At 33.9% G+C, this 19,020-nt stretch overlaps 1 protein-coding gene across 2 annotated transcripts in view; it reads right to left on the bottom strand.

The window, feature by feature from the left end:
• The window catches only part of LOC134847927 (uncharacterized), a 53,003-nt gene that overhangs the window by 18,622 nt on the left and 15,361 nt on the right, over positions 1–19,020 (bottom strand). The gene's annotated exons all lie outside the window — the stretch shown is intronic.

Raw genomic sequence — 19,020 nt, forward strand, 5'->3', positions numbered from 1 at the left:
AACACCATTTCAGAACATAAATTTCCATTTTAGGTGCCTTGTTACTCCGGATGTTTTGTCACATTCTTTTTCACTCACTAACGATAATTTAGGTCATCGACCTTCAGGCTGGATTATGCGCATGTAATAAAAAAGTAGAGTTGAAAACGGATTGTGAGATAAAAACCTGTCTTAAAAATTGAAACAGGGGGAACTTGCCCTAACGCATCACTCAATCGTCATAATAAAAGCCCAGTTTAAACCCATAATTACTCCGCTTCTTGTTCTTGCAAATGATACTCCTTGTTGTAATCTCTTATCCTCTTTTCGATTAAACTCCGCTCCATTTTTAATACCCAAATTCTACCCGATTGTGATTCTTTGAATCATCTCAACCCCAAATCTCGGTAGATTAAAGCCCCTCCCCTCTTATATTTCTTGTTCACGCGGTAACTAAGTCCTCCAAATGAGTCTGAGAAAGACTTAAGTAATGGAATAAGTAAGACTGTTCGGCAATCAGCGTTGCAAAAAATGAAATTTAAGGAGAAACACGCATCAGAAAAGGGGCAAATTTGTTGAATTGAATTAGGATTAAAAAATAGGGAGGCTTTAATAAGTCGCGAGATTCAGAGAGGCAATTACGGTTGACCTCAAAAAGCAGCACCTACCCACAAGGCATTTTTATTGTTGTTCCCACACCGTGATACTTTCATTTCAACACGTTGCATAATTGCATCCGCGGTGCAAGATCGTCGCCCGGCCTAAGGAAACATTTCCAATGAATACCATTGAAATTCCCCTAGTCTGACTTATTGCTTGTCAAACAGGAAGTTATAGACAAAGAAGTGTTCGCAAAACTTTCATGAGGTAATTCTATAATTCATGAACTTTGAGAATGATATCACGTTAAAAACGCCTCCTAACCCAATAAAAACATTTCGGATATCTTTTCCCCCCGATTGCAAAATGGGGAGGTTCGTCACTAGGTACCCTAGGGGGAATTTGTTAGAGATACACTTTTCTATAGTAAACAGCATAATATTATCAGTTTTTGAAATGACTTTTTTCAGTTTTTGAAATGACTTTTTTCAAACCGAAAAACATTTTTCTGCCATCTGGTCTAGATCTACTCAAAAGTCCTTGACCTAGTTATTGCTTCTGCAAACGACTGCAAATTATTTAAATGATGATCTTTGAGCCATCGACAATATTTTTTTGAACAAAGTCGCAAAGATTCATCGCTCATTTTATTACACTCACTAAATTAAAACATGTTTTTGAAATCGAATCAATTGATGCAATTTCAACGGCTTAATGTTGTTCAAATCAGTTTCGAGTTCAAATGTTCTTCTGTTCCTGTTGGCTAGTTATCTCTCTAAAGAAATGCAGCACCACTACCAAATCCATACATAACATACATTCATTGAACATCCATATCTTCAACATGCATAATGCATGTCTCCCTCCTTCTATTATTCAAGCTTCTCTTATACCAATTCTGTTCCTTGTTTCGCGCTATATGATTCGTTTTAGGACATTCAGATCGACTTTCTTTCCTTTCTTCTGCCTTTTGCTTAGCTTGCTTCCTAAATGTGCCTCTCGCTTTTGTATCGAATCACAATCAAAATGAGAGCAATCAAATTGAAGCAACAAACGAAACTTAGGGTCATACTTATTTTAAATGGATCTAATAATGGCACCGAAATCAAAATTTCCCAGCAAAATGTCTAATAATTACATATTCAACCCTTACGCAATATGAGCGCAAAATCAGACAAGTTTTAGAAAATCAGCCCAAGACATCTGCAAAAGACTTTCAACAGTTTTCTGAATCCGTCTAATGAACCGTATAAAAAGGCAGCTAAGCTTCGAAAATTGACATTAACCAAAAAGTTTTGTTTTAGCAACCGACTGACGGCGATCAAAATTGCAACACTGCAGTAGTTAAAAAAACTATTCGATCTTGAGCAACAAATTTTGAGGCAAGATAGTTTTTGAAAAGATCACTTTTAATGGCATTACTTGCCATTTTCCGAATTTTAATGAACTCTCATACAAGCTATCTTTACGCGTTTAGACAAAATATTCCACAAAACCAGCCCTGAACTATGTTCTGCTCCATAAATAGCATTAGACAGTTTTATGTACTTGGCTCAATGGCAAAATATAGCGTTTTGCTTATCCTTCCATAGAATCAGAGCACTATAAATCTATCAACTTGAAGAGCTCTTTAAATAGGTAGCAGTTTATTTTGAGATCCCAAATGGGAAATTAACAAACCATCAGTCCGATTATTTAAGAAAACAACATGAAATAACCTTTGACTCAATTTTAGCCGTAAGGCGCAAACGCCACACAACCACCGTTTGCAGAAGAAGGAGAAAAAAAGAGAGACTTGAATCACAAAGAATGATAATTAATATCCGGTTGTCAAAATGGGTTCAACGGGGTTGCAAGGTCTACATAAAAGCGCACTTCTTCATGACTTTATTATCGAGTTATTTTACGGGGAGAGCTTCTTGCTGTCTTCTATTCTGAGCTGAAAGAGCAAATGAATCACGCATGATCAACTCAGAGGAAATGAATTCTATTCAATTTAACTCAAGTCATGTGATAACTTCACACAATTTTAAGACCTGAATAAATACACTTCTGAAACAAGTGAAAAAAATTTTAAGTTTAATTCAGACCACTTGTATAATTTAAGGTAAATTATAACTTGTAAAGCTGTATGCTATTGAACTCAATTAATTCACTTCATGAAATAATGAAGGTCATACTAACTTCCAGGACCTAAAGTTAACGAGCTACGACTTTTTGTGGAAAAAATAATAATTTCAGAGGACAGCAAAAATTACTCGAAAACTTACAAACAACATTGCTAGCCGACTTTTGTTAAACTTGAAAAAAGTTTTTAAAAAATAAAAAAACTAATGACTGCTTACTTCGATTCCATAGCTTATCAGAAAAAATATGCTCAATTTCTAGCTAATTTCATTTTAAGGAAACTTGTTAAATTCCATTTTGCTTCTAACTGACATATTTTCAGACAAAAAGTACCAACGGGAAATTCCATATTCCACCAGTGACTAGTGACAATTTTGAAAACCAACACAATTTTTGTACAGTAATACGATAAATTTTAGTCAGAAGCGTTTTAAAATGTCACAACGCATACTTCTTCAGTTTTATTTTCATGTGTACTTTTAGTCGTGAGGCGACAATTCGTCGCAAACGACTAATCGATGTAATTAAAAAACGCTGTAATTCACAGCAAGCATCTATTCGTAGCAAGCGACAATTAGAAGCTTCAAAATTGTTAATCAGATCAAAAGAAGACGAGATGAAAAATTAAACTCAGAGGCAAAGCTGAGCTTCGCACCAATTGCGATAAAAATAACAATGACTATGAAAATCAAACGATTTGCGATTAAAATAACGGTTTGCGATTAAAAAAACGGTTTGCGATTAAAATAACGGTTTGCGATAAAAAATAACAACGACTATGAAAATCAATTGTTTTTGTCAATAAAATGCAACGTCCAAAATATCCGAAACAAAATAGCCGGCACCACTAGAAACTCTACAAAGAGCGGTGGAAATGCTATAACGAATCCAATTGTTCATAAAACTCCTTTTTAAGTTCATTACTCATAAAAAAGACTAATCGAATTGACAAAAAGCCTTCAAAATTTTTTTCTTCAAAACAACATTGGAAGAAAGCCAAAAAATCTTGTAACGAAACAAAGAAACTATCATCAACATTAAAAGCTTTACTAGAAGCAATCTGAATGCTAGAAAAAAGCACTACCTACAAAAAATATTCTGCGCGGAAACTAGCCTACAAAAATAAGCAGACAGACAATAATCTAAATCAGCCAAAATTCTTTATTTGTGAGAAAAACAGGTCTCAACTGGAATCGATTTTCTGGGCTTTATCGTCTCAAGCATGGGGATTAGAGCAACTTAGAATAAAGCTAAATCATTGAGCTACGGGAACTAAGCCGACAAAAATAACAGACGGACGATAGTCCGAAAAAGCACAAAAAAAACACCCAGCCGGGTTCGAACCGCAAAACTTTGCCGTTTCAAGCAGTTGCTTTACCTCTTCTCCAGATGCACCGTCTCAAGCAGTTGTTTTACCTCTTCTCCAGATGCACCGGATTGGATTTGAATTTATAATCACCAACCTTAAAAACGACCTTCCAATAAATTATACTAACATTTCATGTTATTCTATAGAACGAACTGGTTCGCTAACAGTTTGTTTTTCTAAGCAAGCTTTTCAAGTGATCGGTAAACCTTTTCGAACAGTTTTAAAACAGTTTCACTGCAGGAAAATTTTTACTCGCAGAATGATGACACATGTTCATTTCGAACTTATGGGAAATTTTCAAAAAAACCTACACAATGGCTTTCTTCAATGCGGATTGAATCAACTTAACCCCCGAAAATTGAATGCAGACAAAAGGCTGCAAACCATGCATCTGCCTACGAAATAAACTATTTTATCGCGGCTTACTTGTTAAATGATGTAAACACCCTGTTGTTTTGAAACACAGCAAAAATGGCTTTGTATAGAAACTGTTTGAAAACAGTGTTTTAAACGGCTTTAGAATATCGTTTTAAAACGTGCGAACCCTGCGTTGAAGTTTGGAAAAACTAAGGTTATTTCAAAGAGCAAATCAATTCGCCAAAAGTTCGTTTTTCAAGCCAGTCACTGATGCGAAGTTAATTCATAAAGTGAGTCGGTGGTTCTATAAAACAAAATTATTCACGCAAGATATTCTGGTGGTAATACTTTGAATGCATTCGAAGTTAATTGCATTGTTTGGAATTCTTCACATAAAAAATTAAATGATTCAAGCACGCTGTTGATGCAATGAAACCTACAAATATTTCAAAGTTTTTATCGCATATCTGAAACTCTGAAACATTTCGATTCGAAGATCTTTTATTAGCTTGGATTGCTTTGGAAAAAACTTAAAATGATCAAGCAAGCTACTGAAGTGTAAAAACATCGAAAATTTTCGAAATCTTGTCGCTTCAATAGGATGCACGAATCTCGTTTTCGAACCGGAAGAACAGGTGTTTCTAGGCAAGCTATTCAAATGATGAAACTTCGATACATTTCAAATTAGTACACAGTTTGAACCGGCTCGCAAAAAAACAGTTTGCAACGTCTCAGAACAAAAAAAAACGTTGTGGCAGATTGGTTTGTTTCAGAAAAGGAAGCTCTCCACGCAAAACTTCATGAAAAAAAAACTCATTTTTCAAAAAACATTCTAGAATATTCCTGGCCTTCTCATAAACATTGAGCATTAAGATATTTCTTAAACGTCTTAAGCTTTGTGCTGGACCAAATTAAAATATTGCGTACAGTTAAACATATCGTCCGCAATGCATTCTGACTTTGTTTATTAGGTAAAATGTGACGTCAAATGACAAACAAAATAGCTAGATAGTTCGTAAAAATTGATGCGAAAATCATCAGGACGTGTAACGTCAAGAGCGTGTACTGCATTTAAAAAATCCATAATTCGCATAATCAGCAAAATTTTATAATTCGCGTGCTTTTTGCCCAATCCAAGTACAAACTGAAAAAGAAAATTTTCACATCTCTAGCAACTAAACCCAATCCAACGGTAAAAATTCAGATCTCTAGGAACTAAACCCAACACACTCCCAAACCTCAACCCACTCTCAACAGCAAACGCGGTAATTTCGATCGCCAAAAACCATAGTTAGCTCGAAAATCCATGATATTATTCAAAATATTTAATTAGTTCTCAAAATACTTCTGGATTAAAAACTTGAATGTTTGGAAAAAAAAAACGCGCGTTTTGGATTAACCGTACAATTTCCCTCCAAGTCGATTTATGGAGGAAAAATATAGATTTTTCATGAACTAACTTTGAGCATAGCCTATATTCGTTCAAAAATACCGTATAACTGAAATAATTGAATACAGAAGCGATGGAATTGAAATCAAATTAAAAAATCTTCAAAAAATTGATTTTTGTCTAAACAAAATTGCAAAGGCCCAAAATATCCGGAACAAAATTACCTGCAATGTTATGAACTCTACAAAGAGCTTTGCAAATGCTAGAATGAAGTCGAACTTTCAAAAAACTCCTTTCTGAGGGAACTAAGTCAGCAAGAATCTAAATAGCCGAAAACGTTCAATTTGCAAAGAAACAGGTCCCAACTGGAATTGAACTTCTGGGCTTTGTCGTCTCATGCACTGGTGTTATTGCAACTTGGAAGAAATCTGAAACTTCAAAAAAATCGGGCGACGGGAATCAAGATGAAAAAGCACAAACTCTGGTTTGCAAAAAAAAAACAGATCCCGCTCAGATTCGAACCACAGGCCTTTGCCGTCTCAAGCAGGTGTGTTACCTCTACGCCGCATGCGCCGGATGGTTGACTGAATTTGAAGTTATAATCAGGAACCATGCATTCGAAAGAAAACTGAAAATAAATTTAAAATAAAAATCGCTTGGAAGTTTATTCTTTTCAAACTGACAGTTTTAGCGCGTATAAGAAACTTGTTAAAAAACATAAGTGAAAAAGCCTTTCATCGTGTTATTTTCATCAAATTGAATTCAATAATCAATTGCACAGAATTTTCTTTAAAAAATACCCGGCAAATAAACCGACAAAAAAGGACCGAAATCAATTAAGCCTCCAAAAAAAAAACTTTTTTTATCTGAAATTTTTTCTACCATTACATCCAGTAACGCATTAACTCTAGGCATATTAACACTAGGCATTAACTCTAGGCACTGTTAAACGTGAAACGAGCTGAAAAAGGAGAACTCGAAATTGGAGCTCAACCTGTGAACAAAAATGTTTTCGGGAAAAAGACGTCTAGTACCCGATTGCAAAACCCATGCTTATCGCAAGGGTAATTAGAACAATATTTGTGTAATTAACAGCATATTTAAAACAGAATTATTTTTCAGAATTAATACATGCTTGGGGAGGGTATCTACGGTAGGTCACTTATGGGGGGAGGGGGGGGGGGGAGATTGTACGGTTGATTTGGCAATTTAATTATTCAAAGAAAATTTTTTAAACGTAGATTCAAAATAGTGCTTAATCTGTGTAAATGGATATGAGCGGGTTTTGTGGGCATCAAAGCATTAAATGTTTATTTACGAAGAAGCTACGACTCTGCCAACGAGTCGTCTCATCAAAATCAAAAAATTCATCGAAGCGCAAGCAAATGCAAAGCGCAATCTGCTAAGGAACAGAAAAAATCAGAAAAATCATATTATTTAGTTGTAAGCTTTTCTCATTGTTTACAGGAAATTAGTATGCCTCGCTTCATCTTAAAATCTGCTTCAATCACAAAGGGGCATAGATAGCTTTGTTACTATGAGCTTAAGGCAGTTGAAAACCATTAGACCTTTTGCAGCTTTTGCAGATGGAGCACGTCGGACATCATAACCGAGTTTACAAGAAGTGTACTTTTTAGAAGTGTATTTTTCGAAAATATTTTCCTTTGAAAGCTGCTAAATCTCTGATATTATCATATCCAACATCTTTAAGCAAAAAAATGTTGAGATAGCGACTTGAGCCCTCTTTGGTGTGTATTGGCACAAAAAGCGCCTTTAAAAACGTTAAAGTTGACCGGTCAATTGTAAATATTTTCAATATTTGATCCAACTAGGCCAATTGAATAGTCTTTGAAGACATAGGGTGCGCCCATCTAGCGCGCCCTTTAAAGCGGCTCTTGACTGCCCTTAGCTACCCAAACTTTTTTCAAATTTCAACATTGACTTTCAGGCATAATAGTTATCAAAGTCAATGACATGTTGTGAAAAGAGCATTACTTTGCTTTTGTACATCAATAATGTTGCATGATTTCTGCTTGTTCAAAAAATAACCTACAAAAGCACGCAGGTATTATAATCTTACAAAACAGAATTAATTTGGAGTCAAATATAGAGACTGAATATGGTATAATTCGGATACCGGCTCTAGCTGAGCGCTTAATAGCTGCAAACTTATCTAGAGAAGAGTAAATTAACTACATTAGCTGTGTTACATTTCATTTGACGCCTTCACTGCCAATTTCAATTAAACTTCACAAGTATGTTGAGAGCTTTCGTTTCAGATGAAGTTAAAAAATGATTAATTCAAAAACCCGCGGGTCAATTTTGCTGTCCCTTTTTTTAAGCAAAGTTGTTGACGTTAAAGCAATCGGAATAAAGACTATTTCCAGTCTAACAACTAGTTTAACAAAATCACTTGAATCATTTGACACCCCAGTTGAAAACCAAAACCAGAGCGTAAACCTGCACACGAGACGTACATTGACACAAATGCCTGCGAAGACAAAGTTCCGTGGTTCGAATCCGACCAGCATTTTTTTAAAAACAAAATTTTCCGCGTGGCAAAAAATCTACGTCGGACTTTTGTTTGGCTGCTTATTTTTTGACAGCTTAGTTGCCACAGGACGGCTATTGCTTATAATTTCAGCAATTTTTTCTATAATTGAAAATCTTTGAAACGTATTCCGGATATGCCCAAGAAATTGCGTTTCAAGAAACTTAGCAAAAAAATTTTGTTTTTCTTGAAACGATTTCTACATTTTTGATTAAATTTTTTAGAAGTTTTGCAATTTTGTTCGGTTTTTGTTTTCCTCTTTTAGTCAGAAGAAAGCACTAAACACCGCCTTCTCTAAAAAAAAAGTTTCAATCGCCTTATGTGAACCATAAAAAGCTTGAGAACGACAAGATCACAGCGTACCTTTTTAAGTAATTTGATAATTATTTTTTCAACTTACATTTTTTTCTTTGCTTTTAATTTTGTTCTGCTTAAATGGTTTCGGCTATTTTTATACCAGTTTAATTGCCTGATAATTTGTCATTGAAAGATTAATATGTTTCATCTGTGCTTAAGAGGGCGTAAAGCTTTTATCGCTCAATTTTTCGTCACAACAGTCGTCTACCTAAATATTATCTACTTAATTACAGATTGATATTGTTTTCCAATATCAACTTCAAATTGCCAGTTGTATTTCTCAGCATCTCTCCTCAAAATGAACCATTTCCCATACAAATGTAGAAAAAAAACTATTCGCTTTCAAACCAATTTTTCTAATTCAATTTTTTTCGACTCACTAACTTTTGTTGGCTAGCAGACATAAAATGAAAGAAAAGCCTCTATATCGAAAATCATCAAAAACTACACGAATAAAAACTTTGTCTTGAATATGTTCAACTTGCGGAAAACACGTCCAACAAAAATCACCGTAGTTAACGAAGTATTCAAAAACGTTAAGTATTTAATCCGACAAAATTCTAGATTTTAACGCTCCCTCTAGAACTTCAGGAAACGTACAAAAAAATAAGTCCATTTTTCCTCTTAAATGACAAAAAAAATTAATCACTCAGCCTACAAAACATGAGCCAAAACATTTGAGGCCAAATGCAGCTTATAAACGAAAATCCAAGCTTATGTGTCACGCTTTCAAATGATTCAACTGATGTTTATAAAACAAATTGTTTAACAAAAAAAAAATTTACATCACGATTAGATAACGCTTGTTTACCGAAAGCTTATAGCTGACAAATTGAAAAACCCGTTGGTCAATTATTCTAATCCCTTTTTGAAGCTAACGGGAATTTTTTTTCAAGCTTACGGTTTTGACATTCGAAAACAATTTTTTTTTCAAACTATCGTTTTTCATTAGATATTTTTCGATGATCGAGAAAAAGTTTTGGGCAGAACTTTATGATATCTATATAAATATGCTAATCAACTAATTGCAATTTTTCTGAAACTTGAAACTGCCCACTGTTACTCACATTATGCGATTCATTTGCATGTGATATATCTGACTTAAGCGGCGAATGATTTGAGCACAGAAATTATTCCGAACTAAATTGAAGTATTGCTAAAACTAATTTAAAAAATACTAGACATTGGTTGTCAGAGTGGATTTTTGAAAAATTGAAAAATAGTACAAGCAATTCAAAAATACTGATAAGTCAAGGTTACTACGGCGCCTTCACTTTCAAGAATCTTAGCTATACACACATGTATATCATTAATAACAGACATACGTTTTTGATAAAAAAAAAACAAATACAGTTTCACAAATCTGGATTAAAATGTATGTTTGAAACTCAAAAACTAAAAAAAAAAATTTGAGCGAATTACTTATGCTTAGATACCAACAGTTTTTTCACTTTGATATAGATTTCAATTTTAAAATGAATAAACAAATGATAGAAAACACAATCATTACAGGTTGGCAACACTCAAAAAAAGAGAAAACAACTAAGTTGAAAAAAACTCAATTTTCATGGAATATATGACAGGTTTAAGGCTCTTTCATCAAAAAAAATAAACTTTTAAGATTGTGAAACTGGTCCAATTTGAGAAAAAATCAATATTTTTAATTGCCGTTGCTCGATTTCCCTTGAGAAACTGAAAATAAAACCTACTTTTGGCGCCATTTCCTTTGCTTTTGAAGAACGTGATTCATCTTCCTCTTGTTAGCTATTTTGAAACAACTTTTTTTTAACATAGCCAGCTAACAGTTGGAAAAGCATCATTGACCTCAAGGAAACCAAACAAAAACATGAGTGACTGTCGAATGTCAAAAAATATATTTCTCACCAAAGTCCTTTGAACTTCATAAATCTTTTATAATTAAAAAATTTTTTCACAAAACTAACTCCATTCAAAACTGAGTCAACGGGAGATTTAGGATTCGGTTGGTAATTCTGAGCATTACCGACCATTTCCAAACAAATCATTTATGTTTTACCGCGCCATTTTGCATTTAGTCATCGTAAAAAGTACCGTTCACTCTATTTAGAAAATTGATTGAATTGAACTCAAAAATAAAAACCACTCCGCCATATATCAGAAGACAGTCCGTTTTCTATCGCTTGTGGAATTTCATCATTGTCTGTTTTTTGAAAAAAGGAACCCTCTCTGAAAAAAGCAGGCTTCGCAGGATTCAAGAACGTTTTACATCAAAACTAAATTATTTTGTTAATTAAAAACCAGCTCATTGCATCATTTTCGCAAGCTGATACGAAAAGTTTCAACCTTTGGTTGTTTTCGTTGCACCACCAAAGAACGAAGCTGAAAAAAAACACGTGCCGATTTTCATTATATTTTCTACTTTTCTCCATCAGTAATTCCGATTTAATTAAACAATAAGCAAAACCTTTAAACATAGCCAGCCGAAGACTGAAAAAGTGTAACAAAACAAAGCCGAAAAAAAGTTGATTGAAAACTTTTGAATATTTTTCAATTTTCGGATTTAGAAGATAAAACATACCAAGTTAAAACTCTTTGAATTTCAAAAACTGTTCGGATTTTTTTTGACGAATTTAACTGAATGTGAGAAAACTGGATCGCAGTAGGTAAACTTTTTAAAACTTTCCTTTTTAAAAAGAAATCACAAGGTTTTGATATTACTTATGTGTATTCCCTACGTTCATTGACAGACTTGAAAACTGTACAAGGTGCAACTTATTTTTGAACACAATCAACACGCAGTTGGAAAAGTCCAACGAACTGAAAAAAAAAACACATTGCCAACAGACGTTTGGGAAAGAGTCGATGAAGGCAAGGAAATAGATTTGTTTTAGATAAAAAATCGTTCAAAAAAACATGCCCAGGATTTCCAAAAATTTATGATTGGGCACTTTGCTGATAAATGTAACAAATCTTAAGACAACTGGATCAATGAGTAAAGTTATTTTTCTGCTGGGAAACCTAAAAAGTAAATTCAACTTTCGAAGCTAGAATCGATTACATTTATTCGGGCCATTTTCGCTTTATTATTGGAGAGGGGAATTCAACCGCCTTTTAGCAAATGAATTTGAAATGAACTTAAGACATGCACATAAGCCTACGTGCAATCATCAATGCACTAACATGTACGATGCTCTTCTATGGTGGTCAGAGCGGTTTTTAAAAAAAATCACCAAGAACTTAATTATCACTTCGTTCTTAGATACGTTAACATTCAAAACATGGCATTCAGGAACCTGTTTATTGAAACACGATGATTATTGAACTTTAAGAAAAGCCGAATAATTTGTTTCTTTTTGTTGCGCTGTTTTCAAAATCAAACCAGGTTTTAAAATCAAACCAGGAATTCTGTACGCCTTTTTATGAACTATCTCACCCACAATCGCATAAAGAAATTTTCATAATTTTGAATATTCATGCTTGTAAACTTCACTAGCACAAATGATGCTAAAAAGCTTGACCTGCAGGCACAATTCGATGATTTAAAGGCAAAATTAGAAAGTTCGCAAGCACATATTTGCTTGAAAACAAAAACGAAATATAATTGAACAGAAAACAATATGACACATATTCGAATCGAAACTTCGAAACAACTACGATACAATTTCAAAAAATGTCTCACAAAAAAATGAAGAAAGCAATTCATATTTTTGGAAAAATCAGGCTGAAAAAATTACAAACCTACGTCTCGGATGATGTTCATAAACGACCGAACTTTTATGAACGAACTTTTATGACATTCGTTAACGACCTTTTATGAAAACCGATGACCGAGCGGAAACTACAGCTGAAAAAAACTTCGACCAAAAAATTTCCAAAAGTCACAAAGATTCCAAAAAACTAGCTTAGTTTCAAAAACAGTACATTTTCAGTGCGATTACTTTTTTTAGTAAAAAAAATTGTAGTATTTTTTTTTCATTAAAAAAATTATAGCTGTGGGCGAAAATATTTATGCAGCGAAGTTAACAATGCGGTCTTTCAGATAAACCCTAACCTCAGATTCGACACGGAGTTTTCGAGAAAAAAAATTGCAAAATACGGTCAAAATGTCAAAGTTTGGATATTTTCTAAGGCCAAAACTCTTTTTCTACCAAAACTAAGGCGCAGCAATTTAAGCAGAACAAAACTAACTCTTTTGGTTGAATCCTTAATCTCAGATTTGTCATGGTATTTTCGGAGAAAAGAAAATAACTTAAAAAAACATCGGTCAAAAATTCTCTCCCACTGAAACTTTTGAAGGTCGTAGAACACCCGGTCAAGTAAAAAAGAAACCAACCGAATATCTAAGCACACAGGAGAGTAGCCTTCTTTCCATTGGTAACATTTTCGTGAAAATCGGTAAGATAAATCTTAAGCAAAATTCAAATTTTTGCGACAAATGCAAAAATTTTCTCAAGCTTCAAAAAATTTTAAAAATTAAATCACATACAATTTCAAATACAATTTCTATTTTGAAAACTCCAGGTACAAGCCTATAATAAAAACATAAAAATAATCCTGTGGACAATATTGCTATGGAGCAAAAGTTAATAAGTATACAAAAAAGCAAAAGTGCCACCAAATATCATGCACCTTTTTCCAACTTAGCATGGAAAAAAGGAGGACATTGTAAAATGACATGACGCTTCGCTTGTGAAAAAAAAATAATTTTTTTTTACACAGAGGCGAAGCTGAGCTTCGCTTCACTTGCGATACAAATATGATTAACATTAAACAAAAAATTGTCAATAAAAATCGGTCTCAAGCAGTTGTATCACCTCTACGCGAATTGCACCGGATGATTGATTGAAATTGAGTTTATAATTACCGAGCTGTCAAAAAACCAAAAATACCTAAGCAGAAACCTTTCATGCCGAAAAACTTAAAAAACTTATTAAAAAAATTTCATGTTTCTTTTCCACTCAGAGCACACGCACGCACACAAAACTTTTTCCCGATCTTCGACCGACGCAATAAAGCGCCATTAGGTCGATATAAATTAAGTTTACCGTATTAACCCGATAAAAAAGACAAAAAATAAAAGAAAAGAAACTAAAGAAAAAAAAAGAAATTTAAATTATAACCAGATTTGAAAACCAATTTCGATTCGGACGCATTTTTGAAATGCTAAAACTCTCAAGTAACTACAATGAAACTTGCTTACAGCAAAATAAAAAAGTTTCCTAGATGTGGCAACTAAGCCGGCAAACATAGTAGGCAAATAATAGGCCGACATATTTAGAACCGGAATTTTTACCGTTTGAAAAAAAACAGGTCCTAGTAAGATTCGAACCCAAGACCTTTGCCGTCCCAGGCGTATTCGTTACCACAAGGCTAAATGAGCAGAAGACACTAAAAATTTGAATTCATTGTGAGCCAAGGCACCACGAGTCCAGATGAGTCCTGTGGACAAAGTTGTTTACGTGAAAAAAAGTCTAGTATGCGATTGCAAAACATTTGCTTGTCGCAAAGTCAATGATTTATCAATACTCAAAACAGGCAAAAGCATTTAAAAACAGCATAAAAAACTCTAGTCATATAAACTATTCCCAAAATAAACTCTTCAAACTATAATACCGAGCAATCAAATTTCTAAACTCGAAATTTTTACAACTTATTTCTCCTGAAACACGCAAAGCACTGAAAAATCTCGCTTAAATCTACGCAATATAAGTTGACTACGCAAATATAAAAGAAAAAAAAACATTTAAAAAATTATTCAAAATCAAAGTTGGTGAATTTACTAGCTACAGAACAAGTTTCAATTATGGAAAACACTGTTTGAATGAACAAAACCAAGCAATGGAACAAAAAGTATTTGAATCTCAACTTTCGAAACTCAAAGAAAAAACATGCCCTTTAAGATCTTTGAATTTCGGGAACAATTTATGACCGGCATTTTTCTGATAATATTAACCTAACTTGAGAAAACTGGATCAATAAGCAAAATTTTTACTCCGCTGGAAATCTAAAACTTAAATTCCACTTTCGAAAATAGAAATTGTTCACGTTTTCGCGCCATTTCCACGTTCGTATCTGGAGAGTGCTATTTACGTAACTTTCAGCAGAAGAATTTCAATTGAACTCAAAAAATGCATTTGTACCTAAAAGTATTCATAACTGCATTTATGGATGAATGCTCATCTGTTGTTATTAGAGCATTTAAAAAAAAACAGTTCTTGAAAAAAATCACCAATGCCTATATAAGAGTCTTCACTACGTTCATTACTCTTAATATATTTGAAAAATAAATTACTACCTGTAATGATCTGAAAGGTTGTTTTATTCGAATATGAGCATGTCAGCTTGTACGTAGCAAGAAATACCTGCAGTTAGTGCAGTAACTTTGACGTGCAAATTATGTATGAGTTGTTTATGGGATAAATAGTTTAGTTCCCGATTACAAGTCACTTCCTCTCGCAGTCCTGTATATCAAAACGATGGCTCGAAAGCGAAAAATAAGAAGCATACTTTAGAAAAATTTGAAAATGAAAAAATTTGTGTCGCCAAAAAATTCGTGGTTTTACTGAACTACAATAAAAAGGTGACTAGATAAAAAGATGTTTTTCTTACTTTTAGTTACCATGTTGCTGACGAGAGACAGCAACAAAGTCTACCATATTATTTGTCCCGCATGCAAAACTAGCCATGTCAGTCAAACGACTAATTTGTTGAAGCTAGGAGCGAAAGATCTTGCACAGCGAGTACGGACTATCAACGCAAAGGACCAGTTAGGAAAAAAAAGAACTGACAGTTGAGTTCAAAGGGTAGCGGGTGGAGGAACGGGGACCCAATGTATACTGTGTTAGAGTAAACATCATCTCCAAAAGCTATTTAGCACTCTTCTCCTTCAAAATTTCATTAAAATGAAGGATTTGAACGCTTTTATGTTTCGAGTAGACTCAACAACAAATTGACTATGTACAGTACCACCTTAGAAAGAGCGTAAGATATTTAAGATTTTTTTAATCTTTGACTGCATAATTGTATTTTCTAAATACTCAGTAAAATTGCAATTTCTCAAAAATTAGCACGATTTAAGTGAAATTTTTGGAGTATTTTAAGTTTCTCTAGCAGCAAATAAGAAGGAAGTTGAAAAAGAATTTTCTATAAGCATTTTACACCAACTTATTTGAAAAAAAAACAAGAACTTGTCAAAATTGTTATTTCTTGAAAACAAGAAGGTTTGAGGTGCCAAACTGGTGTCTTCTAATTACAATTATATTTTTCACTTTCGTCAATTAAAAATGGATTCCAATTAACAGTCGCCGATACAGAATCGGAGCAGAGGTCGAACCACTTGCGATACATTACAGACATAGCCAACATACAGTTGGAAATGTGTCGATGAAAACAAGCAGACCGAAAAAAATGAACTATCATGTTTCACAGTTAAAAAATATCATGCTAAATCGCATTAGTTGTCAGAAGCTTTCATGATTAATGCGGTTTGGCTCAGGTAAACCCAAATTGAGAAAACTGGATCAATAGATAAGTTTTTAGTTCGCTGGGAATTATCAACATTAAAAACCAATTCTGTCTGAACGTCATTACTTTTTTTTCGCGAAATTGTATTAAATGAAGTCAAATTAAGCAACCAGAAATCAAACCGCGAAAAATCAACATTGAGAGTGAACCGTTTTTTTTACTGAAAAATAACTTGTTCATTGACACCGAAACAGCATGGAAAGCTAGCAGACGAAAAAGAATTTGAAAAAAAATATATATTAAAAAAAAGAAAAAAAATTACTGAAATTTCGTCTTTAATTACGAGTAATTTGAGAAAAACATGGAGATAGACGAGTGAAATCGTTCAAACAATGTTGAAACGAAATTTGAGCAGCGGCGGCAACTAAGCTGACAAAGCTGGGCTCGACGCCCTTGAGGCGAAAAAAACGCCATCAAAACCTTCAAGCTTAATAACTTTGAAATTCGGACTTGAAGTTCTTTCGAAGCACGCACAAGAAAAACTCCACTACCACTTTTCAAACGTTGAAATGTTAAGCAACCAATCCAAACTAACAAAAGCCGACGAAACTTTCTAGGCGAAAAACAATATGATAAAGAAAGTAATCAGGAAATTTTTCCATTTGTTATCAATTTAACAACCAAAATAAAAAAAAATTGAAAAGAACAGGCGGCAATCAAAATACAGACATACTCAATAACGTCTGTTGCAGTAAGTTTCCCAGAAACCTGGGATCCTATGTCTCCAGGAGATGAGTCTTTTACACACTTACTTGAAGGATTAAAAAAAGCTTTGAAAAATTGAACTTTTGCCTTGTAACGAAATTATGCAGCCAATTTGTAGATTAAGAGTCCATTGTCCTTGCATCTGCGCCACAGTAGCTTGTCAAGAGGAAAACATAAGCCACCCATAAAGCTTTGAAATCACTAAAATGAGCCCTGAAAAAAGAAACCTCTATATTCACCTATAATCTATATTCACCAAGACCTATATAAGAGTCTTAATAATTGACCGAATCAAACCATCGGCCTGCAGATTAAAATTCTCACGTGCTATTGAATTGCCGCTCACTTGGGTCGGCAAAAACTAAGCTAGCTCGGTTTTGTAGGAAAAAATCGAGACTTTGAAACAATTGGCCCAACAAAAAAATTGTAATAATTTATCATGACTACAGTCGGTACAAAATATCTCCTATTTAAGCAACAACAATTGCTTATTATTAATTATTGATTGCTTCAAGTTGATGCTTGAAATTTAGTTTATTATAATAATAATAATAATTGTAGTTCCTGCGAATCGCAGAGGAGCTATCATTAGGCCTTAACAGTCCTGTCGAGGATAGTCCATTTGTATTATCTCCCCACATTCCAGACAGTGTTAATTTGCTGAGCGAAGCTGTTTTTTGCGACTCAAGGCCGTTTTTTTTGCGTCTAGAATTTTTACGTGGTACCACTATTGCAGCCAAATTTGGTCAGGTTGTGGTAGACCAGAAGCTGGAGGTCAAGTGATAGCTTGTCCTCACACACTATCATTGCCATGGCATGGGATCGAATACATGATCTGACGATTTCAAAGTGAACGCCTTACCACTGTGCTAAGTGCCTCCTCATTATCAACAACAATGCTTAAATATTTGCATGAAAACTCAGGGTAAAATTAATTAGCATCTAAAGTAACGTGAAGAGTTGAAATTAACTTATTTAATTTTATCAGTTTTTGAGTTAGTTTATTCGAAACTAACCCGGAATTAAATTAAACAAGACTGAAATTTGTACTTATTGATTTACATAATAAATTTGGAACTTCTGTCTAGAAGGGGTATCTAAATTCAATCATGTGATTTAAATCTAAAATACCACTTATGTCACATTTTGCCTCAAATCCTGTCGGGCACCCAGTTTTTACCTAATTTTGTTCTTATATAAATATTTGACAGTCTCTATCACTCAGAGCCGTGATTCCCTATTATTCACAGCGACCGGCTTATATTTCTCAGACTATCTTTCTACCCCACTAACAAATGTTATCACAACCCCAAATGGTGACACATGTCAATAGTCTACTGGTCCCTTCTTCCTAATATTCCACCCTCCCCATTTGCCCCATCGGTGCAGGTGCAATTAATTAGACCAACCGTGGTTCTTACTCTTTCGAGAGCCATCAGAAAATCGTTACAATCTAGTCAAAACTAACAGTCGAATTCATTGAATTCATAACACAGCCAACAGACAGTTGGAAAAGTGTAAAAAACGAAAATTGGAAAAAAGTTGATCGAAAATTTTAAACATTTTACAACTTTTGAATTTCGAAGGACAAAATACATCACGTTGCGGCTCTTTGAATTTTAAAAAATTATTGTGATAGCCACTTTTTTTGTTGATTTATTTCATTCAGAGAAAACTGGATCAATGGGCATTTTGTATTGGCTGGGAGTTCAGACAATTGAAGTTCATTTTGTAACTAAAGCCATTCTCATTTCACGACCTTTTCACTATTGCTGCTCGATAGTGAATTTTGCCTTGCTTTTATAGACAACAGACAGTCGGAAAAGAGTTATGAACGCAAGTGAACAAAAAATCTGATTATTTTTGGAAAATCTCAATTTTCGAATTTCAAAGAAAAACATTGATGCCCTTTAAGCTTTTTGAATTTTTAGAACAATTCATGGCTGGCACTTTTTTGATTAAATTAATTCAATTTGAGAAAACGGAGTCAATAAGTAAAATTTTTAATACGCTGGGAAATCATGAAATAAAATTCCGTTTTCGAAACTAGAAGTCGGACACGTTTTTCGTGACCTTTACACT

This window comes from Symsagittifera roscoffensis, chromosome 6, assembly GCF_963678635.1.
Source record: "Symsagittifera roscoffensis chromosome 6, txSymRosc1.1, whole genome shotgun sequence".
Lineage (NCBI taxonomy): Eukaryota > Metazoa > Xenacoelomorpha > Acoela > Convolutidae > Symsagittifera > Symsagittifera roscoffensis.